Genomic DNA, 26730 nt, shown 5'->3' with positions numbered 1-26730 from the left:
AGCAGCAGAAGTCCTGTGCCTGGACGCTCCAACAGGGGCCAGACACAAGCAGAAGCAGAAGCAGCAGAAGCAGCAGCAGCACCACCTTTTGTTTTTTGGCTGCAGCAGCAGCAAGGCCCACAGGGCTGGCTAGCTGGCTAGCCAGCAAGCAGGTAGCAATGAAAGTAGGAATCTTTCTTTTTAACCCTGTAAGGGGGTGGTGCACTGTACCCGAAGATACTGCCATATCGGGTCAATGCATAGGGCGACGGAAGCAAGCTTCGAAATCGGCCCCCGTTCTCAAAAATCCATTTAATATATGGTCCCCAGATAGGGGACGTATCAGATATTAAACTGATAAGAACAGATACTACACTTGATCTTAGCCAAAAGGCCGAGAAGCGATAACCGTGAAAGGGGCGGGCCCAACAAGGTCCCCTTCATGGGCACTATCACTGCTTGCTGTCAGGGAGGCTGCCAGACAATTTTCCATGCACACTCTGGGCTGGGGGGCAGTCAACCACCAGTACACACAGCAGAACCTAAACCCATACCATTATTGCTAAGCAGCAAGACAGGGGCCCATTGCACTCCCACGGGGCCTTTTTAAATGCAATCCATAACCCGGATTTGCCAGGAACCCTTCTTACTCCTCCTACTTGCATGTGACACTGGGCTTAGGATCTGCATAGGAAACACACACACAAGCACACACCTACCTTTGTTGCCTGCAGATGCCTCCTTGGCTGTCCCCAAACGGTATCAAACCAACACCCACGGGAAGCTGTAAGCATAGAGGACATGCCTGCACCCCATTGGACTTACCTGTGTGGGTTAAATCCGGGTTATTTGACAACCTATGGCGGTGATGGTTCTGCTCAGGCAGAGCAGTGCTGATGCTCCTCATAAAGCTGTCGCTGCTGTGAAGGTTCTAGGTGACATCACAAATCCCTTTGGTTACATACACAACAAAGCTGGGTTGTTGTTGTTTACACTCTGCAAGGCCTGTGGAAGTGAGTGACATCATAGCACTGTAGTTCTGAGGGTTCAAGATGGATGCAACAATCTCCTGTTGCTTCTATGAAGGCCGTAATAGACGACATCACCAAACAGCTCCATAGTCACATACACAGCAAAGGAGAGATGTTGTTTACACCTAGTGATGTCAGTGGTATTGAGTGACATCACAGCACAGTGCTAAGGCTCCTGGGCCTGGACACAGCAGCGGCTGCAATATCTCAACGGAGAATACGTTTATATCTATGTGTGTGTGTGCGCATATATATATATATATATATATATATATATATATATATATATATATTTCTCCGCCGAAATCACTTTTAAACCCATTTCCACCTTTTTTTCCCTTCTCTTCCTCTTACTTTTTTTTCACATTTTTTTACGTTTTTCTCCTTTTCGCCTCTTTTCTGGGCGTATTATTCTTCTTTTTCTTCTTTTTTTTCGTCTAATGCATACCCCATCAGTGCAGCAATGCTTATTCAATACCGCCAGCAGATGGAGACACTGGGGGATAATTTTCTAAGGATTTATACTGATTTTTCCTGTCTGAATTTGTCGCACAGAAAGTTGCAGGCCAAATATGTGTGACATTTCTGCGACTTTAGCTTCTAGAGCATTTTTACAACATTATACATAGGTGCTGAATACATAAAAAGCGACTGTTCAGCGACAGACAAGTCGCATCGGCTGAAAGTAGGCCAGAATGTCAGTCCATGTTGGAGCAGGTTTAGATACAGTCTAAAGCATAGATCTCAAAGTCTGTGCACAGAATTTAGCAAGGGCCTCGCACCTTCTGATGCATCAGGTAGGTGCACAATAGCATAGCCTAACCCTCTGTACTTTGGTCTATATTGATGCGGGACATAGACAGCCAGCTGATGACCAATCCATTAGTGCAATGGATGGCTGGAAGCATTTGTCTTTGCCTTTGCAATACCACAGAAGCAATGCATGGTCAATGTACAGCAATGACACACCTGTGTGAACAGCCAGGAGACCCCCCCCCCCCCCCCATGTTATGTTACATAGTTACATAGTTAGTACGGTCGAAAAAAGACATATGTCCATCACGTTCAACCAGGGAATTAAGGGGTAGGGGTGTGGCGCGATATTGGGGAAGGGATGAGATTTTATATTTCTTCATAAGCATTAATCTTATTTTGTCAATTAGGAACATTCAGCACCCACCCGCTATCAAGGCAGCTGCCTATCATGTCATGCCCTACCTGCACAGGTGTGCTGGCTACTCAAATGATCCAATTAAGGAGGCCATTTAGTCAGCAGCAGCAGAAGTCCTGTGCCTGGACGCTCCAACAGGGGCCAGACACAAGCAGAAGCAGAAGCAGCAGAAGCAGCAGCAGCACCACCTTTTGTTTTTTGGCTGCAGCAGCAGCAAGGCCCACAGGGCTGGCTAGCTGGCTAGCCAGCAAGCAGGTAGCAATGAAAGTAGGAATCTTTCTTTTTAACCCTGTAAGGGGGTGGTGCACTGTACCCGAAGATACTGCCATATCGGGTCAATGCATAGGGCGACGGAAGCAAGCTTCGAAATCGGCCCCCGTTCTCAAAAATCCATTTAATATATGGTCCCCAGATAGGGGACGTATCAGATATTAAACTGATAAGAACAGATACTACACTTGATCTTAGCCAAAAGGCCGAGAAGCGATAACCGTGAAAGGGGCGGGCCCAACAAGGTCCCCTTCATGGGCACTATCACTGCTTGCTGTCAGGGAGGCTGCCAGACAATTTTCCATGCACACTCTGGGCTGGGGGGCAGTCAACCACCAGTACACACAGCAGAACCTAAACCCATACCATTATTGCTAAGCAGCAAGACAGGGGCCCATTGCACTCCCACGGGGCCTTTTTAAATGCAATCCATAACCCGGATTTGCCAGGAACCCTTCTTACTCCTCCTACTTGCATGTGACACTGGGCTTAGGATCTGCATAGGAAACACACACACAAGCACACACCTACCTTTGTTGCCTGCAGATGCCTCCTTGGCTGTCCCCAAACGGTATCAAACCAACACCCACGGGAAGCTGTAAGCATAGAGGACATGCCTGCACCCCATTGGACTTACCTGTGTGGGTTAAATCCGGGTTATTTGACAACCTATGGCGGTGATGGTTCTGCTCAGGCAGAGCAGTGCTGATGCTCCTCATAAAGCTGTCGCTGCTGTGAAGGTTCTAGGTGACATCACAAATCCCTTTGGTTACATACACAACAAAGCTGGGTTGTTGTTGTTTACACTCTGCAAGGCCTGTGGAAGTGAGTGACATCATAGCACTGTAGTTCTGAGGGTTCAAGATGGATGCAACAATCTCCTGTTGCTTCTATGAAGGCCGTAATAGACGACATCACCAAACAGCTCCATAGTCACATACACAGCAAAGGAGAGATGTTGTTTACACCTAGTGATGTCAGTGGTATTGAGTGACATCACAGCACAGTGCTAAGGCTCCTGGGCCTGGACACAGCAGCGGCTGCAATATCTCAACGGAGAATACGTTTATATCTATGTGTGTGTGTGCGCATATATATATATATATATATATATATATATATATATATATATATATATTTCTCCGCCGAAATCACTTTTAAACCCATTTCCACCTTTTTTTCCCTTCTCTTCCTCTTACTTTTTTTTCACGTTTTTTTACGTTTTTCTCCTTTTCGCCTCTTTTCTGGGCGTATTATTCTTCTTTTTCTTCTTTTTTTTCGTCTAATGCATACCCCATCAGTGCAGCAATGCTTATTCAATACCGCCAGCAGATGGAGACACTGGGGGATAATTTTCTAAGGATTTATACTGATTTTTCCTGTCTGAATTTGTCGCACAGAAAGTTGCAGGCCAAATATGTGTGACATTTCTGCGACTTTAGCTTCTAGAGCATTTTTACAACATTATACATAGGTGCTGAATACATAAAAAGCGACTGTTCAGCGACAGACAAGTCGCATCGGCTGAAAGTAGGCCAGAATGTCAGTCCATGTTGGAGCAGGTTTAGATACAGTCTAAAGCATAGATCTCAAAGTCTGTGCACAGAATTTAGCAAGGGCCTCGCACCTTCTGATGCATCAGGTAGGTGCACAATAGCATAGCCTAACCCTCTGTACTTTGGTCTATATTGATGCGGGACATAGACAGCCAGCTGATGACCAATCCATTAGTGCAATGGATGGCTGGAAGCATTTGTCTTTGCCTTTGCAATACCACAGAAGCAATGCATGGTCAATGTACAGCAATGACACACCTGTGTGAACAGCCAGGAGACCCCCCCCCCCCCCCCATGTTATGTTACATAGTTACATAGTTAGTACGGTCGAAAAAAGACATATGTCCATCACGTTCAACCAGGGAATTAAGGGGTAGGGGTGTGGCGCGATATTGGGGAAGGGATGAGATTTTATATTTCTTCATAAGCATTAATCTTATTTTGTCAATTAGGAACATTCAGCACCCACCCGCTATCAAGGCAGCTGCCTATCATGTCATGCCCTACCTGCACAGGTGTGCTGGCTACTCAAATGATCCAATTAAGGAGGCCATTTAGTCAGCAGCAGCAGAAGTCCTGTGCCTGGACGCTCCAACAGGGGCCAGACACAAGCAGAAGCAGAAGCAGCAGAAGCAGCAGCAGCACCACCTTTTGTTTTTTGGCTGCAGCAGCAGCAAGGCCCACAGGGCTGGCTAGCTGGCTAGCCAGCAAGCAGGTAGCAATGAAAGTAGGAATCTTTCTTTTTAACCCTGTAAGGGGGTGGTGCACTGTACCCGAAGATACTGCCATATCGGGTCAATGCATAGGGCGACGGAAGCAAGCTTCGAAATCGGCCCCCGTTCTCAAAAATCCATTTAATATATGGTCCCCAGATAGGGGACGTATCAGATATTAAACTGATAAGAACAGATACTACACTTGATCTTAGCCAAAAGGACGAGAAGCGATAACCGTGAAAGGGGCGGGCCCAACAAGGTCCCCTTCATGGGCACTATCACTGCTTGCTGTCAGGGAGGCTGCCAGACAATTTTCCATGCACACTCTGGGCTGGGGGGCAGTCAACCACCAGTACACACAGCAGAACCTAAACCCATACCATTATTGCTAAGCAGCAAGACAGGGGCCCATTGCACTCCCACGGGGCCTTTTTAAATGCAATCCATAACCCGGATTTGCCAGGAACCCTTCTTACTCCTCCTACTTGCATGTGACACTGGGCTTAGGATCTGCATAGGAAACACACACACAAGCACACACCTACCTTTGTTGCCTGCAGATGCCTCCTTGGCTGTCCCCAAACGGTATCAAACCAACACCCACGGGAAGCTGTAAGCATAGAGGACATGCCTGCACCCCATTGGACTTACCTGTGTGGGTTAAATCCGGGTTATTTGACAACCTATGGCGGTGATGGTTCTGCTCAGGCAGAGCAGTGCTGATGCTCCTCATAAAGCTGTCGCTGCTGTGAAGGTTCTAGGTGACATCACAAATCCCTTTGGTTACATACACAACAAAGCTGGGTTGTTGTTGTTTACACTCTGCAAGGCCTGTGGAAGTGAGTGACATCATAGCACTGTAGTTCTGAGGGTTCAAGATGGATGCAACAATCTCCTGTTGCTTCTATGAAGGCCGTAATAGACGACATCACCAAACAGCTCCATAGTCACATACACAGCAAAGGAGAGATGTTGTTTACACCTAGTGATGTCAGTGGTATTGAGTGACATCACAGCACAGTGCTAAGGCTCCTGGGCCTGGACACAGCAGCGGCTGCAATATCTCAACGGAGAATACGTTTATATCTATGTGTGTGTGTGCGCATATATATATATATATATATATATATATATATATATATATATATATTTCTCCGCCGAAATCACTTTTAAACCCATTTCCACCTTTTTTTCCCTTCTCTTCCTCTTACTTTTTTTTCACGTTTTTTTACGTTTTTCTCCTTTTCGCCTCTTTTCTGGGCGTATTATTCTTCTTTTTCTTCTTTTTTTTCGTCTAATGCATACCCCATCAGTGCAGCAATGCTTATTCAATACCGCCAGCAGATGGAGACACTGGGGGATAATTTTCTAAGGATTTATACTGATTTTTCCTGTCTGAATTTGTCGCACAGAAAGTTGCAGGCCAAATATGTGTGACATTTCTGCGACTTTAGCTTCTAGAGCATTTTTACAACATTATACATAGGTGCTGAATACATAAAAAGCGACTGTTCAGCGACAGACAAGTCGCATCGGCTGAAAGTAGGCCAGAATGTCAGTCCATGTTGGAGCAGGTTTAGATACAGTCTAAAGCATAGATCTCAAAGTCTGTGCACAGAATTTAGCAAGGGCCTCGCACCTTCTGATGCATCAGGTAGGTGCACAATAGCATAGCCTAACCCTCTGTACTTTGGTCTATATTGATGCGGGACATAGACAGCCAGCTGATGACCAATCCATTAGTGCAATGGATGGCTGGAAGCATTTGTCTTTGCCTTTGCAATACCACAGAAGCAATGCATGGTCAATGTACAGCAATGACACACCTGTGTGAACAGCCAGGAGACCCCCCCCCATGTTATGTTACATAGTTACATAGTTAGTACGGTCGAAAAAAGACATATGTCCATCACGTTCAACCAGGGAATTAAGGGGTAGGGGTGTGGCGCGATATTGGGGAAGGGATGAGATTTTATATTTCTTCATAAGCATTAATCTTATTTTGTCAATTAGGAACATTCAGCACCCACCCGCTATCAAGGCAGCTGCCTATCATGTCATGCCCTACCTGCACAGGTGTGCTGGCTACTCAAATGATCCAATTAAGGAGGCCATTTAGTCAGCAGCAGCAGAAGTCCTGTGCCTGGACGCTCCAACAGGGGCCAGACACAAGCAGAAGCAGAAGCAGCAGAAGCAGCAGCAGCACCACCTTTTGTTTTTTGGCTGCAGCAGCAGCAAGGCCCACAGGGCTGGCTAGCTGGCTAGCCAGCAAGCAGGTAGCAATGAAAGTAGGAATCTTTCTTTTTAACCCTGTAAGGGGGTGGTGCACTGTACCCGAAGATACTGCCATATCGGGTCAATGCATAGGGCGACGGAAGCAAGCTTCGAAATCGGCCCCCGTTCTCAAAAATCCATTTAATATATGGTCCCCAGATAGGGGACGTATCAGATATTAAACTGATAAGAACAGATACTACACTTGATCTTAGCCAAAAGGCCGAGAAGCGATAACCGTGAAAGGGGCGGGCCCAACAAGGTCCCCTTCATGGGCACTATCACTGCTTGCTGTCAGGGAGGCTGCCAGACAATTTTCCATGCACACTCTGGGCTGGGGGGCAGTCAACCACCAGTACACACAGCAGAACCTAAACCCATACCATTATTGCTAAGCAGCAAGACAGGGGCCCATTGCACTCCCACGGGGCCTTTTTAAATGCAATCCATAACCCGGATTTGCCAGGAACCCTTCTTACTCCTCCTACTTGCATGTGACACTGGGCTTAGGATCTGCATAGGAAACACACACACAAGCACACACCTACCTTTGTTGCCTGCAGATGCCTCCTTGGCTGTCCCCAAACGGTATCAAACCAACACCCACGGGAAGCTGTAAGCATAGAGGACATGCCTGCACCCCATTGGACTTACCTGTGTGGGTTAAATCCGGGTTATTTGACAACCTATGGCGGTGATGGTTCTGCTCAGGCAGAGCAGTGCTGATGCTCCTCATAAAGCTGTCGCTGCTGTGAAGGTTCTAGGTGACATCACAAATCCCTTTGGTTACATACACAACAAAGCTGGGTTGTTGTTGTTTACACTCTGCAAGGCCTGTGGAAGTGAGTGACATCATAGCACTGTAGTTCTGAGGGTTCAAGATGGATGCAACAATCTCCTGTTGCTTCTATGAAGGCCGTAATAGACGACATCACCAAACAGCTCCATAGTCACATACACAGCAAAGGAGAGATGTTGTTTACACCTAGTGATGTCAGTGGTATTGAGTGACATCACAGCACAGTGCTAAGGCTCCTGGGCCTGGACACAGCAGCGGCTGCAATATCTCAACGGAGAATACGTTTATATCTATGTGTGTGTGTGCGCATATATATATATATATATATATATATATATATATATATATATATATATATATCTCCGCCGAAATCACTTTTAAACCCATTTCCACCTTTTTTTCCCTTCTCTTCCTCTTACTTTTTTTTCACGTTTTTTTACGTTTTTCTCCTTTTCGCCTCTTTTCTGGGCGTATTATTCTTCTTTTTCTTCTTTTTTTTCGTCTAATGCATACCCCATCAGTGCAGCAATGCTTATTCAATACCGCCAGCAGATGGAGACACTGGGGGATAATTTTCTAAGGATTTATACTGATTTTTCCTGTCTGAATTTGTCGCACAGAAAGTTGCAGGCCAAATATGTGTGACATTTCTGCGACTTTAGCTTCTAGAGCATTTTTACAACATTATACATAGGTGCTGAATACATAAAAAGCGACTGTTCAGCGACAGACAAGTCGCATCGGCTGAAAGTAGGCCAGAATGTCAGTCCATGTTGGAGCAGGTTTAGATACAGTCTAAAGCATAGATCTCAAAGTCTGTGCACAGAATTTAGCAAGGGCCTCGCACCTTCTGATGCATCAGGTAGGTGCACAATAGCATAGCCTAACCCTCTGTACTTTGGTCTATATTGATGCGGGACATAGACAGCCAGCTGATGACCAATCCATTAGTGCAATGGATGGCTGGAAGCATTTGTCTTTGCCTTTGCAATACCACAGAAGCAATGCATGGTCAATGTACAGCAATGACACACCTGTGTGAACAGCCAGGAGACCCCCCCCCCCCCCCCATGTTATGTTACATAGTTACATAGTTAGTACGGTCGAAAAAAGACATATGTCCATCACGTTCAACCAGGGAATTAAGGGGTAGGGGTGTGGCGCGATATTGGGGAAGGGATGAGATTTTATATTTCTTCATAAGCATTAATCTTATTTTGTCAATTAGGAACATTCAGCACCCACCCGCTATCAAGGCAGCTGCCTATCATGTCATGCCCTACCTGCACAGGTGTGCTGGCTACTCAAATGATCCAATTAAGGAGGCCATTTAGTCAGCAGCAGCAGAAGTCCTGTGCCTGGACGCTCCAACAGGGGCCAGACACAAGCAGAAGCAGAAGCAGCAGAAGCAGCAGCAGCACCACCTTTTGTTTTTTGGCTGCAGCAGCAGCAAGGCCCACAGGGCTGGCTAGCTGGCTAGCCAGCAAGCAGGTAGCAATGAAAGTAGGAATCTTTCTTTTTAACCCTGTAAGGGGGTGGTGCACTGTACCCGAAGATACTGCCATATCGGGTCAATGCATAGGGCGACGGAAGCAAGCTTCGAAATCGGCCCCCGTTCTCAAAAATCCATTTAATATATGGTCCCCAGATAGGGGACGTATCAGATATTAAACTGATAAGAACAGATACTACACTTGATCTTAGCCAAAAGGCCGAGAAGCGATAACCGTGAAAGGGGCGGGCCCAACAAGGTCCCCTTCATGGGCACTATCACTGCTTGCTGTCAGGGAGGCTGCCAGACAATTTTCCATGCACACTCTGGGCTGGGGGGCAGTCAACCACCAGTACACACAGCAGAACCTAAACCCATACCATTATTGCTAAGCAGCAAGACAGGGGCCCATTGCACTCCCACGGGGCCTTTTTAAATGCAATCCATAACCCGGATTTGCCAGGAACCCTTCTTACTCCTCCTACTTGCATGTGACACTGGGCTTAGGATCTGCATAGGAAACACACACACAAGCACACACCTACCTTTGTTGCCTGCAGATGCCTCCTTGGCTGTCCCCAAACGGTATCAAACCAACACCCACGGGAAGCTGTAAGCATAGAGGACATGCCTGCACCCCATTGGACTTACCTGTGTGGGTTAAATCCGGGTTATTTGACAACCTATGGCGGTGATGGTTCTGCTCAGGCAGAGCAGTGCTGATGCTCCTCATAAAGCTGTCGCTGCTGTGAAGGTTCTAGGTGACATCACAAATCCCTTTGGTTACATACACAACAAAGCTGGGTTGTTGTTGTTTACACTCTGCAAGGCCTGTGGAAGTGAGTGACATCATAGCACTGTAGTTCTGAGGGTTCAAGATGGATGCAACAATCTCCTGTTGCTTCTATGAAGGCCGTAATAGACGACATCACCAAACAGCTCCATAGTCACATACACAGCAAAGGAGAGATGTTGTTTACACCTAGTGATGTCAGTGGTATTGAGTGACATCACAGCACAGTGCTAAGGCTCCTGGGCCTGGACACAGCAGCGGCTGCAATATCTCAACGGAGAATACGTTTATATCTATGTGTGTGTGTGCGCATATATATATATATATATATATATATATATATATATATATATATATTTCTCCGCCGAAATCACTTTTAAACCCATTTCCACCTTTTTTTCCCTTCTCTTCCTCTTACTTTTTTTTCACGTTTTTTTACGTTTTTCTCCTTTTCGCCTCTTTTCTGGGCGTATTATTCTTCTTTTTCTTCTTTTTTTTCGTCTAATGCATACCCCATCAGTGCAGCAATGCTTATTCAATACCGCCAGCAGATGGAGACACTGGGGGATAATTTTCTAAGGATTTATACTGATTTTTCCTGTCTGAATTTGTCGCACAGAAAGTTGCAGGCCAAATATGTGTGACATTTCTGCGACTTTAGCTTCTAGAGCATTTTTACAACATTATACATAGGTGCTGAATACATAAAAAGCGACTGTTCAGCGACAGACAAGTCGCATCGGCTGAAAGTAGGCCAGAATGTCAGTCCATGTTGGAGCAGGTTTAGATACAGTCTAAAGCATAGATCTCAAAGTCTGTGCACAGAATTTAGCAAGGGCCTCGCACCTTCTGATGCATCAGGTAGGTGCACAATAGCATAGCCTAACCCTCTGTACTTTGGTCTATATTGATGCGGGACATAGACAGCCAGCTGATGACCAATCCATTAGTGCAATGGATGGCTGGAAGCATTTGTCTTTGCCTTTGCAATACCACAGAAGCAATGCATGGTCAATGTACAGCAATGACACACCTGTGTGAACAGCCAGGAGACCCCCCCCCCATGTTATGTTACATAGTTACATAGTTAGTACGGTCGAAAAAAGACATATGTCCATCACGTTCAACCAGGGAATTAAGGGGTAGGGGTGTGGCGCGATATTGGGGAAGGGATGAGATTTTATATTTCTTCATAAGCATTAATCTTATTTTGTCAATTAGGAACATTCAGCACCCACCCGCTATCAAGGCAGCTGCCTATCATGTCATGCCCTACCTGCACAGGTGTGCTGGCTACTCAAATGATCCAATTAAGGAGGCCATTTAGTCAGCAGCAGCAGAAGTCCTGTGCCTGGACGCTCCAACAGGGGCCAGACACAAGCAGAAGCAGAAGCAGCAGAAGCAGCAGCAGCACCACCTTTTGTTTTTTGGCTGCAGCAGCAGCAAGGCCCACAGGGCTGGCTAGCTGGCTAGCCAGCAAGCAGGTAGCAATGAAAGTAGGAATCTTTCTTTTTAACCCTGTAAGGGGGTGGTGCACTGTACCCGAAGATACTGCCATATCGGGTCAATGCATAGGGCGACGGAAGCAAGCTTCGAAATCGGCCCCCGTTCTCAAAAATCCATTTAATATATGGTCCCCAGATAGGGGACGTATCAGATATTAAACTGATAAGAACAGATACTACACTTGATCTTAGCCAAAAGGCCGAGAAGCGATAACCGTGAAAGGGGCGGGCCCAACAAGGTCCCCTTCATGGGCACTATCACTGCTTGCTGTCAGGGAGGCTGCCAGACAATTTTCCATGCACACTCTGGGCTGGGGGGCAGTCAACCACCAGTACACACAGCAGAACCTAAACCCATACCATTATTGCTAAGCAGCAAGACAGGGGCCCATTGCACTCCCACGGGGCCTTTTTAAATGCAATCCATAACCCGGATTTGCCAGGAACCCTTCTTACTCCTCCTACTTGCATGTGACACTGGGCTTAGGATCTGCATAGGAAACACACACACAAGCACACACCTACCTTTGTTGCCTGCAGATGCCTCCTTGGCTGTCCCCAAACGGTATCAAACCAACACCCACGGGAAGCTGTAAGCATAGAGGACATGCCTGCACCCCATTGGACTTACCTGTGTGGGTTAAATCCGGGTTATTTGACAACCTATGGCGGTGATGGTTCTGCTCAGGCAGAGCAGTGCTGATGCTCCTCATAAAGCTGTCGCTGCTGTGAAGGTTCTAGGTGACATCACAAATCCCTTTGGTTACATACACAACAAAGCTGGGTTGTTGTTGTTTACACTCTGCAAGGCCTGTGGAAGTGAGTGACATCATAGCACTGTAGTTCTGAGGGTTCAAGATGGATGCAACAATCTCCTGTTGCTTCTATGAAGGCCGTAATAGACGACATCACCAAACAGCTCCATAGTCACATACACAGCAAAGGAGAGATGTTGTTTACACCTAGTGATGTCAGTGGTATTGAGTGACATCACAGCACAGTGCTAAGGCTCCTGGGCCTGGACACAGCAGCGGCTGCAATATCTCAACGGAGAATACGTTTATATCTATGTGTGTGTGTGCGCATATATATATATATATATATATATATATATATATATATATATATATATATATATTTCTCCGCCGAAATCACTTTTAAACCCATTTCCACCTTTTTTTCCCTTCTCTTCCTCTTACTTTTTTTTCACGTTTTTTTACGTTTTTCTCCTTTTCGCCTCTTTTCTGGGCGTATTATTCTTCTTTTTCTTCTTTTTTTTCGTCTAATGCATACCCCATCAGTGCAGCAATGCTTATTCAATACCGCCAGCAGATGGAGACACTGGGGGATAATTTTCTAAGGATTTATACTGATTTTTCCTGTCTGAATTTGTCGCACAGAAAGTTGCAGGCCAAATATGTGTGACATTTCTGCGACTTTAGCTTCTAGAGCATTTTTACAACATTATACATAGGTGCTGAATACATAAAAAGCGACTGTTCAGCGACAGACAAGTCGCATCGGCTGAAAGTAGGCCAGAATGTCAGTCCATGTTGGAGCAGGTTTAGATACAGTCTAAAGCATAGATCTCAAAGTCTGTGCACAGAATTTAGCAAGGGCCTCGCACCTTCTGATGCATCAGGTAGGTGCACAATAGCATAGCCTAACCCTCTGTACTTTGGTCTATATTGATGCGGGACATAGACAGCCAGCTGATGACCAATCCATTAGTGCAATGGATGGCTGGAAGCATTTGTCTTTGCCTTTGCAATACCACAGAAGCAATGCATGGTCAATGTACAGCAATGACACACCTGTGTGAACAGCCAGGAGACCCCCCCCCCCCCCCCCCCATGTTATGTTACATAGTTACATAGTTAGTACGGTCGAAAAAAGACATATGTCCATCACGTTCAACCAGGGAATTAAGGGGTAGGGGTGTGGCGCGATATTGGGGAAGGGATGAGATTTTATATTTCTTCATAAGCATTAATCTTATTTTGTCAATTAGGAACATTCAGCACCCACCCGCTATCAAGGCAGCTGCCTATCATGTCATGCCCTACCTGCACAGGTGTGCTGGCTACTCAAATGATCCAATTAAGGAGGCCATTTAGTCAGCAGCAGCAGAAGTCCTGTGCCTGGACGCTCCAACAGGGGCCAGACACAAGCAGAAGCAGAAGCAGCAGAAGCAGCAGCAGCACCACCTTTTGTTTTTTGGCTGCAGCAGCAGCAAGGCCCACAGGGCTGGCTAGCTGGCTAGCCAGCAAGCAGGTAGCAATGAAAGTAGGAATCTTTCTTTTTAACCCTGTAAGGGGGTGGTGCACTGTACCCGAAGATACTGCCATATCGGGTCAATGCATAGGGCGACGGAAGCAAGCTTCGAAATCGGCCCCCGTTCTCAAAAATCCATTTAATATATGGTCCCCAGATAGGGGACGTATCAGATATTAAACTGATAAGAACAGATACTACACTTGATCTTAGCCAAAAGGCCGAGAAGCGATAACCGTGAAAGGGGCGGGCCCAACAAGGTCCCCTTCATGGGCACTATCACTGCTTGCTGTCAGGGAGGCTGCCAGACAATTTTCCATGCACACTCTGGGCTGGGGGGCAGTCAACCACCAGTACACACAGCAGAACCTAAACCCATACCATTATTGCTAAGCAGCAAGACAGGGGCCCATTGCACTCCCACGGGGCCTTTTTAAATGCAATCCATAACCCGGATTTGCCAGGAACCCTTCTTACTCCTCCTACTTGCATGTGACACTGGGCTTAGGATCTGCATAGGAAACACACACACAAGCACACACCTACCTTTGTTGCCTGCAGATGCCTCCTTGGCTGTCCCCAAACGGTATCAAACCAACACCCACGGGAAGCTGTAAGCATAGAGGACATGCCTGCACCCCATTGGACTTACCTGTGTGGGTTAAATCCGGGTTATTTGACAACCTATGGCGGTGATGGTTCTGCTCAGGCAGAGCAGTGCTGATGCTCCTCATAAAGCTGTCGCTGCTGTGAAGGTTCTAGGTGACATCACAAATCCCTTTGGTTACATACACAACAAAGCTGGGTTGTTGTTGTTTACACTCTGCAAGGCCTGTGGAAGTGAGTGACATCATAGCACTGTAGTTCTGAGGGTTCAAGATGGATGCAACAATCTCCTGTTGCTTCTATGAAGGCCGTAATAGACGACATCACCAAACAGCTCCATAGTCACATACACAGCAAAGGAGAGATGTTGTTTACACCTAGTGATGTCAATGGTATTGAGTGACATCACAGCACAGTGCTAAGGCTCCTGGGCCTGGACACAGCAGCGGCTGCAATATCTCAACGGAGAATACGTTTATATCTATGTGTGTGTGTGCGCATATATATATATATATATATATATATATATATATATATATATATATATTCTCCGCCGAAATCACTTTTAAACCCATTTCCACCTTTTTTTCCCTTCTCTTCCTCTTACTTTTTTTTCACGTTTTTTTACGTTTTTCTCCTTTTCGCCTCTTTTCTGGGCGTATTATTCTTCTTTTTCTTCTTTTTTTTCGTCTAATGCATACCCCATCAGTGCAGCAATGCTTATTCAATACCGCCAGCAGATGGAGACACTGGGGGATAATTTTCTAAGGATTTATACTGATTTTTCCTGTCTGAATTTGTCGCACAGAAAGTTGCAGGCCAAATATGTGTGACATTTCTGCGACTTTAGCTTCTAGAGCATTTTTACAACATTATACATAGGTGCTGAATACATAAAAAGCGACTGTTCAGCGACAGACAAGTCGCATCGGCTGAAAGTAGGCCAGAATGTCAGTCCATGTTGGAGCAGGTTTAGATACAGTCTAAAGCATAGATCTCAAAGTCTGTGCACAGAATTTAGCAAGGGCCTCGCACCTTCTGATGCATCAGGTAGGTGCACAATAGCATAGCCTAACCCTCTGTACTTTGGTCTATATTGATGCGGGACATAGACAGCCAGCTGATGACCAATCCATTAGTGCAATGGATGGCTGGAAGCATTTGTCTTTGCCTTTGCAATACCACAGAAGCAATGCATGGTCAATGTACAGCAATGACACACCTGTGTGAACAGCCAGGAGACCCCCCCCCCATGTTATGTTACATAGTTACATAGTTAGTACGGTCGAAAAAAGACATATGTCCATCACGTTCAACCAGGGAATTAAGGGGTAGGGGTGTGGCGCGATATTGGGGAAGGGATGAGATTTTATATTTCTTCATAAGCATTAATCTTATTTTGTCAATTAGGAACATTCAGCACCCACCCGCTATCAAGGCAGCTGCCTATCATGTCATGCCCTACCTGCACAGGTGTGCTGGCTACTCAAATGATCCAATTAAGGAGGCCATTTAGTCAGCAGCAGCAGAAGTCCTGTGCCTGGACGCTCCAACAGGGGCCAGACACAAGCAGAAGCAGAAGCAGCAGAAGCAGCAGCAGCACCACCTTTGGTTTTTTGGCTGCAGCAGCAGCAAGGCCCACAGGGCTGGCTAGCTGGCTAGCCAGCAAGCAGGTAGCAATGAAAGTAGGAATCTTTCTTTTTAACCCTGTAAGGGGGTGGTGCACTGTACCCGAAGATACTGCCATATCGGGTCAATGCATAGGGCGACGGAAGCAAGCTTCGAAATCGGCCCCCGTTCTCAAAAATCCATTTAATATATGGTCCCCAGATAGGGGACGTATCAGATATTAAACTGATAAGAACAGATACTACACTTGATCTTAGCCAAAAGGCCGAGAAGCGATAACCGTGAAAGGGGCGGGCCCAACAAGGTCCCCTTCATGGGCACTATCACTGCTTGCTGTCAGGGAGGCTGCCAGACAATTTTCCATGCACACTCTGGGCTGGGGGGCAGTCAACCACCAGTACACACAGCAGAACCTAAACCCATACCATTATTGCTAAGCAGCAAGACAGGGGCCCATTGCACTCCCACGGGGCCTTTTTAAATGCAATCCATAACCCGGATTTGCCAGGAACCCTTCTTACTCCTCCTACTTGCATGTGACACTGGGCTTAGGATCTGCATAGGAAACACACACACAAGCACACACCTACCTTTGTTGCCTGCAGATGCCTCCTTGGCTGTCCCCAAACGGTATCAAACCAACACCCACGGGAAGCTGTAAGCATAGAGGACATGCCTGCACCCCATTGGACTTACCTGTGTGGGTTAAATCCGGGTTATTTGACAACCTATGGCGGTGATGGTTCTGCTCAGGCAGAGCAGTGCTGATGCTCCTCATAAAGCTGTCGCTGCTGTGAAGGTTCTAGGTGACATCACAAATCCCTTTGGTTACATACACAACAAAGCTGGGTTGTTGTTGTTTACACTCTGCAAGGCCTGTGGAAGTGAGTGACATCATAGCACTGTAGTTCTGAGGGTTCAAGATGGATGCAACAATCTCCTGTTGCTTCTATGAAGGCCGTAATAGACGACATCACCAAACAGCTCCATAGTCACATACACAGCAAAGGAGAGATGTTGTTTACACCTAGTGATGTCAGTGGTATTGAGTGACATCACAGCACAGTGCTAAGGCTCCTGGGCCTGGACACAGCAGCGGCTGCAATATCTCAACGGAGAATACGTTTATATCTATGTGTGTGTGTGCGCATATATATATATATATATATATATATATATATATATATATATATATATATATTTCTCCGCCGAAATCACTTTTAAACCCATTTCCACCTTTTTTTCCCTTCTCTTCCTCTTACTTTTTTTTCACGTTTTTTTACGTTTTTCTCCTTTTCGCCTCTTTTCTGGGCGTATTATTCTTCTTTTTCTTCTTTTTTTTCGTCTAATGCATACCCCATCAGTGCAGCAATGCTTATTCAATACCGCCAGCAGATGGAGACACTGGGGGATAATTTTCTAAGGATTTATACAGATTTTTCCTGTCTGAATTTGTCGCACAGAAAGTTGCAGGCCAAATATGTGTGACATTTCTGCGACTTTAGCTTCTAGAGCATTTTTACAACATTATACATAGGTGCTGAATACATAAAAAGCGACTGTTCAGCGACAGACAAGTCGCATCGGCTGAAAGTAGGCCAGAATGTCAGTCCATGTTGGAGCAGGTTTAGATACAGTCTAAAGCATAGATCTCAAAGTCTGTGCACAGAATTTAGCAAGGGCCTCGCACCTTCTGATGCATCAGGTAGGTGCACAATAGCATAGCCTAACCCTCTGTACTTTGGTCTATATTGATGCGGGACATAGACAGCCAGCTGATGACCAATCCATTAGTGCAATGGATGGCTGGAAGCATTTGTCTTTGCCTTTGCAATACCACAGAAGCAATGCATGGTCAATGTACAGCAATGACACACCTGTGTGAACAGCCAGGAGACCCCCCCCATGTTATGTTACATAGTTACATAGTTAGTACGGTCGAAAAAAGACATATGTCCATCACGTTCAACCAGGGAATTAAGGGGTAGGGGTGTGGCGCGATATTGGGGAAGGGATGAGATTTTATATTTCTTCATAAGCATTAATCTTATTTTGTCAATTAGGAACATTCAGCACCCACCCGCTATCAAGGCAGCTGCCTATCATGTCATGCCCTACCTGCACAGGTGTGCTGGCTACTCAAATGATCCAATTAAGGAGGCCATTTAGTCAGCAGCAGCAGAAGTCCTGTGCCTGGACGCTCCAACAGGGGCCAGACACAAGCAGAAGCAGAAGCAGCAGAAGCAGCAGCAGCACCACCTTTTGTTTTTTGGCTGCAGCAGCAGCAAGGCCCACAGGGCTGGCTAGCTGGCTAGCCAGCAAGCAGGTAGCAATGAAAGTAGGAATCTTTCTTTTTAACCCTGTAAGGGGGTGGTGCACTGTACCCGAAGATACTGCCATATCGGGTCAATGCATAGGGCGACGGAAGCAAGCTTCGAAATCGGCCCCCGTTCTCAAAAATCCATTTAATATATGGTCCCCAGATAGGGGACGTATCAGATATTAAACTGATAAGAACAGATACTACACTTGATCTTAGCCAAAAGGCCGAGAAGCGATAACCGTGAAAGGGGCGGGCCCAACAAGGTCCCCTTCATGGGCACTATCACTGCTTGCTGTCAGGGAGGCTGCCAGACAATTTTCCATGCACACTCTGGGCTGGGGGGCAGTCAACCACCAGTACACACAGCAGAACCTAAACCCATACCATTATTGCTAAGCAGCAAGACAGGGGCCCATTGCACTCCCACGGGGCCTTTTTAAATGCAATCCATAACCCGGATTTGCCAGGAACCCTTCTTACTCCTCCTACTTGCATGTGACACTGGGCTTAGGATCTGCATAGGAAACACACACACAAGCACACACCTACCTTTGTTGCCTGCAGATGCCTCCTTGGCTGTCCCCAAACGGTATCAAACCAACACCCACGGGAAGCTGTAAGCATAGAGGACATGCCTGCACCCCATTGGACTTACCTGTGTGGGTTAAATCCGGGTTATTTGACAACCTATGGCGGTGATGGTTCTGCTCAGGCAGAGCAGTGCTGATGCTCCTCATAAAGCTGTCGCTGCTGTGAAGGTTCTAGGTGACATCACAAATCCCTTTGGTTACATACACAACAAAGCTGGGTTGTTGTTGTTTACACTCTGCAAGGCCTGTGGAAGTGAGTGACATCATAGCACTGTAGTTCTGAGGGTTCAAGATGGATGCAACAATCTCCTGTTGCTTCTATGAAGGCCGTAATAGACGACATCACCAAACAGCTCCATAGTCACATACACAGCAAAGGAGAGATGTTGTTTACACCTAGTGATGTCAGTGGTATTGAGTGACATCACAGCACAGTGCTAAGGCTCCTGGGCCTGGACACAGCAGCGGCTGCAATATCTCAACGGAGAATACGTTTATATCTATGTGTGTGTGTGCGCATATATATATATATATATATATATATATATATATATATATATTTCTCCGCCGAAATCACTTTTAAACCCATTTCCACCTTTTTTTCCCTTCTCTTCCTCTTACTTTTTTTTCACGTTTTTTTACGTTTTTCTCCTTTTCGCCTCTTTTCTGGGCGTATTATTCTTCTTTTTCTTCTTTTTTTTCGTCTAATGCATACCCCATCAGTGCAGCAATGCTTATTCAATACCGCCAGCAGATGGAGACACTGGGGGATAATTTTCTAAGGATTTATACTGATTTTTCCTGTCTGAATTTGTCGCACAGAAAGTTGCAGGCCAAATATGTGTGACATTTCTGCGACTTTAGCTTCTAGAGCATTTTTACAACATTATACATAGGTGCTGAATACATAAAAAGCGACTGTTCAGCGACAGACAAGTCGCATCGGCTGAAAGTAGGCCAGAATGTCAGTCCATGTTGGAGCAGGTTTAGATACAGTCTAAAGCATAGATCTCAAAGTCTGTGCACAGAATTTAGCAAGGGCCTCGCACCTTCTGATGCATCAGGTAGGTGCACAATAGCATAGCCTAACCCTCTGTACTTTGGTCTATATTGATGCGGGACATAGACAGCCAGCTGATGACCAATCCATTAGTGCAATGGATGGCTGGAAGCATTTGTCTTTGCCTTTGCAATACCACAGAAGCAATGCATGGTCAATGTACAGCAATGACACACCTGTGTGAACAGCCAGGAGACCCCCCCCCCCATGTTATGTTACATAGTTACATAGTTAGTACGGTCGAAAAAAGACATATGTCCATCACGTTCAACCAGGGAATTAAGGGGTAGGGGTGTGGCGCGATATTGGGGAAGGGATGAGATTTTATATTTCTTCATAAGCATTAATCTTATTTTGTCAATTAGGAACATTCAGCACCCACCCGCTATCAAGGCAGCTGCCTATCATGTCATGCCCTACCTGCACAGGTGTGCTGGCTACTCAAATGATCCAATTAAGGAGGCCATTTAGTCAGCAGCAGCAGAAGTCCTGTGCCTGGACGCTCCAACAGGGGCCAGACACAAGCAGAAGCAGAAGCAGCAGAAGCAGCAGCAGCACCACCTTTTGTTTTTTGGCTGCAGCAGCAGCAAGGCCCACAGGGCTGGCTAGCTGGCTAGCCAGCAAGCAGGTAGCAATGAAAGTAGGAATCTTTCTTTTTAACCCTGTAAGGGGGTGGTGCACTGTACCCGAAGATACTGCCATATCGGGTCAATGCATAGGGCGACGGAAGCAAGCTTCGAAATCGGCCCCCGTTCTCAAAAATCCATTTAATATATGGTCCCCAGATAGGGGACGTATCAGATATTAAACTGATAAGAACAGATACTACACTTGATCTTAGCCAAAAGGCCGAGAAGCGATAACCGTGAAAGGGGCGGGCCCAACAAGGTCCCCTTCATGGGCACTATCACTGCTTGCTGTCAGGGAGGCTGCCAGACAATTTTCCATGCACACTCTGGGCTGGGGGGCAGTCAACCACCAGTACACACAGCAGAACCTAAACCCATACCATTATTGCTAAGCAGCAAGACAGGGGCCCATTGCACTCCCACGGGGCCTTTTTAAATGCAATCCATAACCCGGATTTGCCAGGAACCCTTCTTACTCCTCCTACTTGCATGTGACACTGGGCTTAGGATCTGCATAGGAAACACACACACAAGCACACACCTACCTTTGTTGCCTGCAGATGCCTCCTTGGCTGTCCCCAAACGGTATCAAACCAACACCCACGGGAAGCTGTAAGCATAGAGGACATGCCTGCACCCCATTGGACTTACCTGTGTGGGTTAAATCCGGGTTATTTGACAACCTATGGCGGTGATGGTTCTGCTCAGGCAGAGCAGTGCTGATGCTCCTCATAAAGCTGTCGCTGCTGTGAAGGTTCTAGGTGACATCACAAATCCCTTTGGTTACATACACAACAAAGCTGGGTTGTTGTTGTTTACACTCTGCAAGGCCTGTGGAAGTGAGTGACATCATAGCACTGTAGTTCTGAGGGTTCAAGATGGATGCAACAATCTCCTGTTGCTTCTATGAAGGCCGTAATAGACGACATCACCAAACAGCTCCATAGTCACATACACAGCAAAGGAGAGATGTTGTTTACACCTAGTGATGTCAGTGGTATTGAGTGACATCACAGCACAGTGCTAAGGCTCCTGGGCCTGGACACAGCAGCGGCTGCAATATCTCAACGGAGAATACGTTTATATCTATGTGTGTGTGTGCGCATATATATATATATATATATATATATATATATATATATATATATATATATATATATATTTCTCCGCCGAAATCACTTTTAAACCCATTTCCACCTTTTTTTCCCTTCTCTTCCTCTTACTTTTTTTTCACGTTTTTTTACGTTTTTCTCCTTTTCGCCTCTTTTCTGGGCGTATTATTCTTCTTTTTCTTCTTTTTTTTCGTCTAATGCATACCCCATCAGTGCAGCAATGCTTATTCAATACCGCCAGCAGATGGAGACACTGGGGGATAATTTTCTAAGGATTTATACTGATTTTTCCTGTCTGAATTTGTCGCACAGAAAGTTGCATTCCAAATATGTGTGACATTTCTGCGACTTTAGCTTCTAGAGCATTTTTACAACATTATACATAGGTGCTGAATACATAAAAAGCGACTGTTCAGCGACAGACAAGTCGCATCGGCTGAAAGTAGGCCAGAATGTCAGTCCATGTTGGAGCAGGTTTAGATACAGTCTAAAGCATAGATCTCAAAGTCTGTGCACAGAATTTAGCAAGGGCCTCGCACCTTCTGATGCATCAGGTAGGTGCACAATAGCATAGCCTAACCCTCTGTACTTTGGTCTATATTGATGCGGGACATAGACAGCCAGCTGATGACCAATCCATTAGTGCAATGGATGGCTGGAAGCATTTGTCTTTGCCTTTGCAATACCACAGAAGCAATGCATGGTCAATGTACAGCAATGACACACCTGTGTGAACAGCCAGGAGACCCCCCCCCCCCCCCCCCCATGTTATGTTACATAGTTACATAGTTAGTACGGTCGAAAAAAGACATATGTCCATCACGTTCAACCAGGGAATTAAGGGGTAGGGGTGTGGCGCGATATTGGGGAAGGGATGAGATTTTATATTTCTTCATAAGCATTAATCTTATTTTGTCAATTAGGAACATTCAGCACCCACCCGCTATCAAGGCAGCTGCCTATCATGTCATGCCCTACCTGCACAGGTGTGCTGGCTACTCAAATGATCCAATTAAGGAGGCCATTTAGTCAGCAGCAGCAGAAGTCCTGTGCCTGGACGCTCCAACAGGGGCCAGACACAAGCAGAAGCAGAAGCAGCAGAAGCAGCAGCAGCACCACCTTTTGTTTTTTGGCTGCAGCAGCAGCAAGGCCCACAGGGCTGGCTAGCTGGCTAGCCAGCAAGCAGGTAGCAATGAAAGTAGGAATCTTTCTTTTTAACCCTGTAAGGGGGTGGTGCACTGTACCCGAAGATACTGCCATATCGGGTCAATGCATAGGGCGACGGAAGCAAGCTTCGAAATCGGCCCCCGTTCTCAAAAATCCATTTAATATATGGTCCCCAGATAGGGGACGTATCAGATATTAAACTGATAAGAACAGATACTACACTTGATCTTAGCCAAAAGGCCGAGAAGCGATAACCGTGAAAGGGGCGGGCCCAACAAGGTCCCCTTCATGGGCACTATCACTGCTTGCTGTCAGGGAGGCTGCCAGACAATTTTCCATGCACACTCTGGGCTGGGGGGCAGTCAACCACCAGTACACACAGCAGAACCTAAACCCATACCATTATTGCTAAGCAGCAAGACAGGGGCCCATTGCACTCCCACGGGGCCTTTTTAAATGCAATCCATAACCCGGATTTGCCAGGAACCCTTCTTACTCCTCCTACTTGCATGTGACACTGGGCTTAGGATCTGCATAGGAAACACACACACAAGCACACACCTACCTTTGTTGCCTGCAGATGCCTCCTTGGCTGTCCCCAAACGGTATCAAACCAACACCCACGGGAAGCTGTAAGCATAGAGGACATGCCTGCACCCCATTGGACTTACCTGTGTGGGTTAAATCCGGGTTATTTGACAACCTATGGCGGTGATGGTTCTGCTCAGGCAGAGCAGTGCTGATGCTCCTCATAAAGCTGTCGCTGCTGTGAAGGTTCTAGGTGACATCACAAATCCCTTTGGTTACATACACAACAAAGCTGGGTTGTTGTTGTTTACACTCTGCAAGGCCTGTGGAAGTGAGTGACATCATAGCACTGTAGTTCTGAGGGTTCAAGATGGATGCAACAATCTCCTGTTGCTTCTATGAAGGCCGTAATAGACGACATCACCAAACAGCTCCATAGTCACATACACAGCAAAGGAGAGATGTTGTTTACACCTAGTGATGTCAGTGGTATTGAGTTACATCACAGCACAGTGCTAAGGCTCCTGGGCCTGGACACAGCAGCGGCTGCAATATCTCAACGGAGAATACGTTTATATATATGTGTGTGTGTGCGCGTATATATATATATATATATATATATATATATATATATATATATATATATATATTTCTCCGCCGAAATCACTTTTAAACCCATTTCCACCTTTTTTTCCCTTCTCTTCCTCTTACTTTTTTTTCACGTTTTTTTACGTTTTTCTCCTTTTCGCCTCTTTTCTGGGCGTATTATTCTTCTTTTTCTTCTTTTTTTTCGTCTAATGCATACCCCATCAGTGCAGCAATGCTTATTCAATACCGCCAGCAGATGGAGACACTGGGGGATAATTTTCTAAGGATTTATACTGATTTTTCCTGTCTGAATTTGTCGCACAGAAAGTTGCAGGCCAAATATGTGTGACATTTCTGCGACTTTAGCTTCTAGAGCATTTTTACAACATTATACATAGGTGCTGAATACATAAAAAGCGACTGTTCAGCGACAGACAAGTCGCATCGGCTGAAAGTAGGCCAGAATGTCAGTCCATGTTGGAGCAGGTTTAGATACAGTCTAAAGTATAGATCTCAAAGTCTGTGCACAGAATTTAGCAAGGGCCTCGCACCTTCTGATGCATCAGGTAGGTGCACAATAGCATAGCCTAACCCTCTGTACTTTGGTCTATATTGATGCGGGACATAGACAGCCAGCTGATGACCAATCCATTAGTGCAATGGATGGCTGGAAGCATTTGTCTTTGCCTTTGCAATACCACAGAAGCAATGCATGGTCAATGTACAGCAATGACACACCTGTGTGAACAGCCAGGAGACCCCCCCCCCCCCCCCCCCATGTTATGTTACATAGTTACATAGTTAGTACGGTCGAAAAAAGACATATGTCCATCAAGTTCAACCAGGGAATTAAGGGGTAGGGGTGTGGCGCGATATTGGGGAAGGGATGAGATTTTATATTTCTTCATAAGCATTAATCTTATTTTGTCAATTAGGAACATTCAGCACCCACCCGCTATCAAGGCAGCTGCCTATCATGTCATGCCCTACCTGCACAGGTGTGCTGGCTACTCAAATGATCCAATTAAGGAGGCCATTTAGTCAGCAGCAGCAGAAGTCCTGTGCCTGGACGCTCCAACAGCGGCCAGACACAAGCAGAAGCAGCAGAAGCAGCAGCAGCAGCACCACCTTTTGTTTTTTGGCTGCAGCAGCAAGGCCCACAGGGCTGGCTAGCTGGCTAGCCAGCAAGCAGGTAGCAATGAAAGTAGGAATCTTTCTTTTTAACCCTGTAAGGGGTGGTGCACTGTACCCGAAGATACTGCCATATCGGGTCAATGCATAGGGCGACGGAAGCAAGCTTCGAAATCGGCCCCCGTTCTCAAAAATCCATTTAATATATGGTCCCCAGATAGGGGACGTATCAGATATTAAACTGATAAGAACAGATACTACACTTGATCTTAGCCAAAAGGCCGAGAAGCGATAACCGTGAAAGGGGCGGGCCCAACAAGGTCCCCTTCATGGGCACTATCACTGCTTGCTGTCAGGGAGGCTGCCAGACAATTTTCCATGCACACTCTGGGCTGGGGGGCAGTCAACCACCAGTACACACAGCAGAACCTAAACCCATACCATTATTGCTAAGCAGCAAGACAGGGGCCCATTGCACTCCCACGGGGCCTTTTTAAATGCAATCCATAACCCGGATTTGCCAGGAACCCTTCTTACTCCTCCTACTTGCATGTGACACTGGGCTTAGGATCTGCATAGGAAACACACACACAAGCACACACCTACCTTTGTTGCCTGCAGATGCCTCCTTGGCTGTCCCCAAACGGTATCAAACCAACACCCACGGGAAGCTGTAAGCATAGAGGACATGCCTGCACCCCATTGGACTTACCTGTGTGGGTTAAATCCGGGTTATTTGACAACCTATGGCGGTGATGGTTCTGCTCAGGCAGAGCAGTGCTGATGCTCCTCATAAAGCTGTCGCTGCTGTGAAGGTTCTAGGTGACATCACAAATCCCTATGGTTACATACACAACAAAGCTGGGTTGTTGTTGTTTACACTCTGCAAGGCCTGTGGAAGTGAGTGACATCATAGCACTGTAGTTCTGAGGGTTCTAGATGGATGCAACAATCTCCTGTTGCTTCTATGAAGGCCATAATAGACGACATCACCAAACAGCTCCATAGTCACATACACAGCAAAGGAGAGATGTTGTTTACACCTAGTGATGTCAGTGGTATTGAGTGACATCACAGCACAGTGCTAAGGCTCCTGGGCCTGGACACAGCAGCGGCTGCAATATCTCAACGGAGAATACGTTTATATATATGTGTGTGTGTGCGCGTATATATATATATATATATATATATATATATATATATATATATATATATATATATTCTCCGCCGAAATCACTTTTAAACCCATTTCCACCTTTTTTTCCCTTCTCTTCCTCTTACTTTTTTTTCACGTTTTTTTACGTTTTTCTCCTTTTCGCCTCTTTTCTGGGCGTATTATTCTTCTTTTTCTTCTTTTTTTTCGTCTAATGCATACCCCATCAGTGCAGCAATGCTTATTCAATACCGCCAGCAGATGGAGACACTGGGGGATAATTTTCTAAGGATTTATACTGATTTTTCCTGTCTGAATTTGTCGCACAGAAAGTTGCAGGCCAAATATGTGTGA

The 26730-nt window shown here is 46.1% G+C and overlaps 12 non-coding genes across 12 annotated transcripts; all 12 read right to left on the bottom strand.

The window, feature by feature from the left end:
* Window positions 1-194: 194 nt before the first annotated feature.
* LOC130302947 (U2 spliceosomal RNA) lies at window positions 195-385 on the bottom strand. The gene has a single exon (XR_008853086.1). It is a non-coding gene; the product is annotated as a U2 spliceosomal RNA (small nuclear RNA).
* A 2093-nt stretch (window positions 386-2478) lies between these two features.
* On the bottom strand, window positions 2479-2669 carry LOC130302946 (U2 spliceosomal RNA). The gene has a single exon (XR_008853085.1). It is a non-coding gene; the product is annotated as a U2 spliceosomal RNA (small nuclear RNA).
* Window positions 2670-4764: 2095 nt separating this feature from the next.
* Window positions 4765-4955, bottom strand: LOC130302948 (U2 spliceosomal RNA). The gene has a single exon (XR_008853087.1). It is a non-coding gene; the product is annotated as a U2 spliceosomal RNA (small nuclear RNA).
* Window positions 4956-7041: 2086 nt separating this feature from the next.
* Window positions 7042-7232, bottom strand: LOC130302945 (U2 spliceosomal RNA). Its single transcript, XR_008853084.1, has one exon. It is a non-coding gene; the product is annotated as a U2 spliceosomal RNA (small nuclear RNA).
* Window positions 7233-9329: 2097 nt separating this feature from the next.
* LOC130302944 (U2 spliceosomal RNA) lies at window positions 9330-9520 on the bottom strand. Its single transcript, XR_008853082.1, has one exon. It is a non-coding gene; the product is annotated as a U2 spliceosomal RNA (small nuclear RNA).
* Window positions 9521-11607: 2087 nt separating this feature from the next.
* LOC130302943 (U2 spliceosomal RNA) lies at window positions 11608-11798 on the bottom strand. Its single transcript, XR_008853081.1, has one exon. It is a non-coding gene; the product is annotated as a U2 spliceosomal RNA (small nuclear RNA).
* A 2104-nt stretch (window positions 11799-13902) lies between these two features.
* Window positions 13903-14093, bottom strand: LOC130302942 (U2 spliceosomal RNA). The gene has a single exon (XR_008853080.1). It is a non-coding gene; the product is annotated as a U2 spliceosomal RNA (small nuclear RNA).
* Window positions 14094-16181: 2088 nt separating this feature from the next.
* On the bottom strand, window positions 16182-16372 carry LOC130302941 (U2 spliceosomal RNA). The gene has a single exon (XR_008853079.1). It is a non-coding gene; the product is annotated as a U2 spliceosomal RNA (small nuclear RNA).
* A 2091-nt stretch (window positions 16373-18463) lies between these two features.
* LOC130302940 (U2 spliceosomal RNA) lies at window positions 18464-18654 on the bottom strand. Its single transcript, XR_008853078.1, has one exon. It is a non-coding gene; the product is annotated as a U2 spliceosomal RNA (small nuclear RNA).
* Window positions 18655-20738: 2084 nt separating this feature from the next.
* On the bottom strand, window positions 20739-20929 carry LOC130302938 (U2 spliceosomal RNA). Its single transcript, XR_008853077.1, has one exon. It is a non-coding gene; the product is annotated as a U2 spliceosomal RNA (small nuclear RNA).
* Window positions 20930-23037: 2108 nt separating this feature from the next.
* LOC130302936 (U2 spliceosomal RNA) lies at window positions 23038-23228 on the bottom strand. Its single transcript, XR_008853075.1, has one exon. It is a non-coding gene; the product is annotated as a U2 spliceosomal RNA (small nuclear RNA).
* A 2097-nt stretch (window positions 23229-25325) lies between these two features.
* Window positions 25326-25516, bottom strand: LOC130302935 (U2 spliceosomal RNA). The gene has a single exon (XR_008853074.1). It is a non-coding gene; the product is annotated as a U2 spliceosomal RNA (small nuclear RNA).
* Between the last annotated feature and the right edge of the window lie 1214 nt (window positions 25517-26730).

This window comes from Hyla sarda, unplaced genomic scaffold (genome assembly GCF_029499605.1).
Source record: "Hyla sarda isolate aHylSar1 unplaced genomic scaffold, aHylSar1.hap1 scaffold_1186, whole genome shotgun sequence".
In the NCBI taxonomy this organism is placed as follows: Eukaryota; Metazoa; Chordata; class Amphibia; order Anura; family Hylidae; genus Hyla; species Hyla sarda.
The sequence above is the reverse complement of the archived record's forward strand: the minus strand, read 5'-3'. Positions and strand labels throughout refer to the sequence as shown.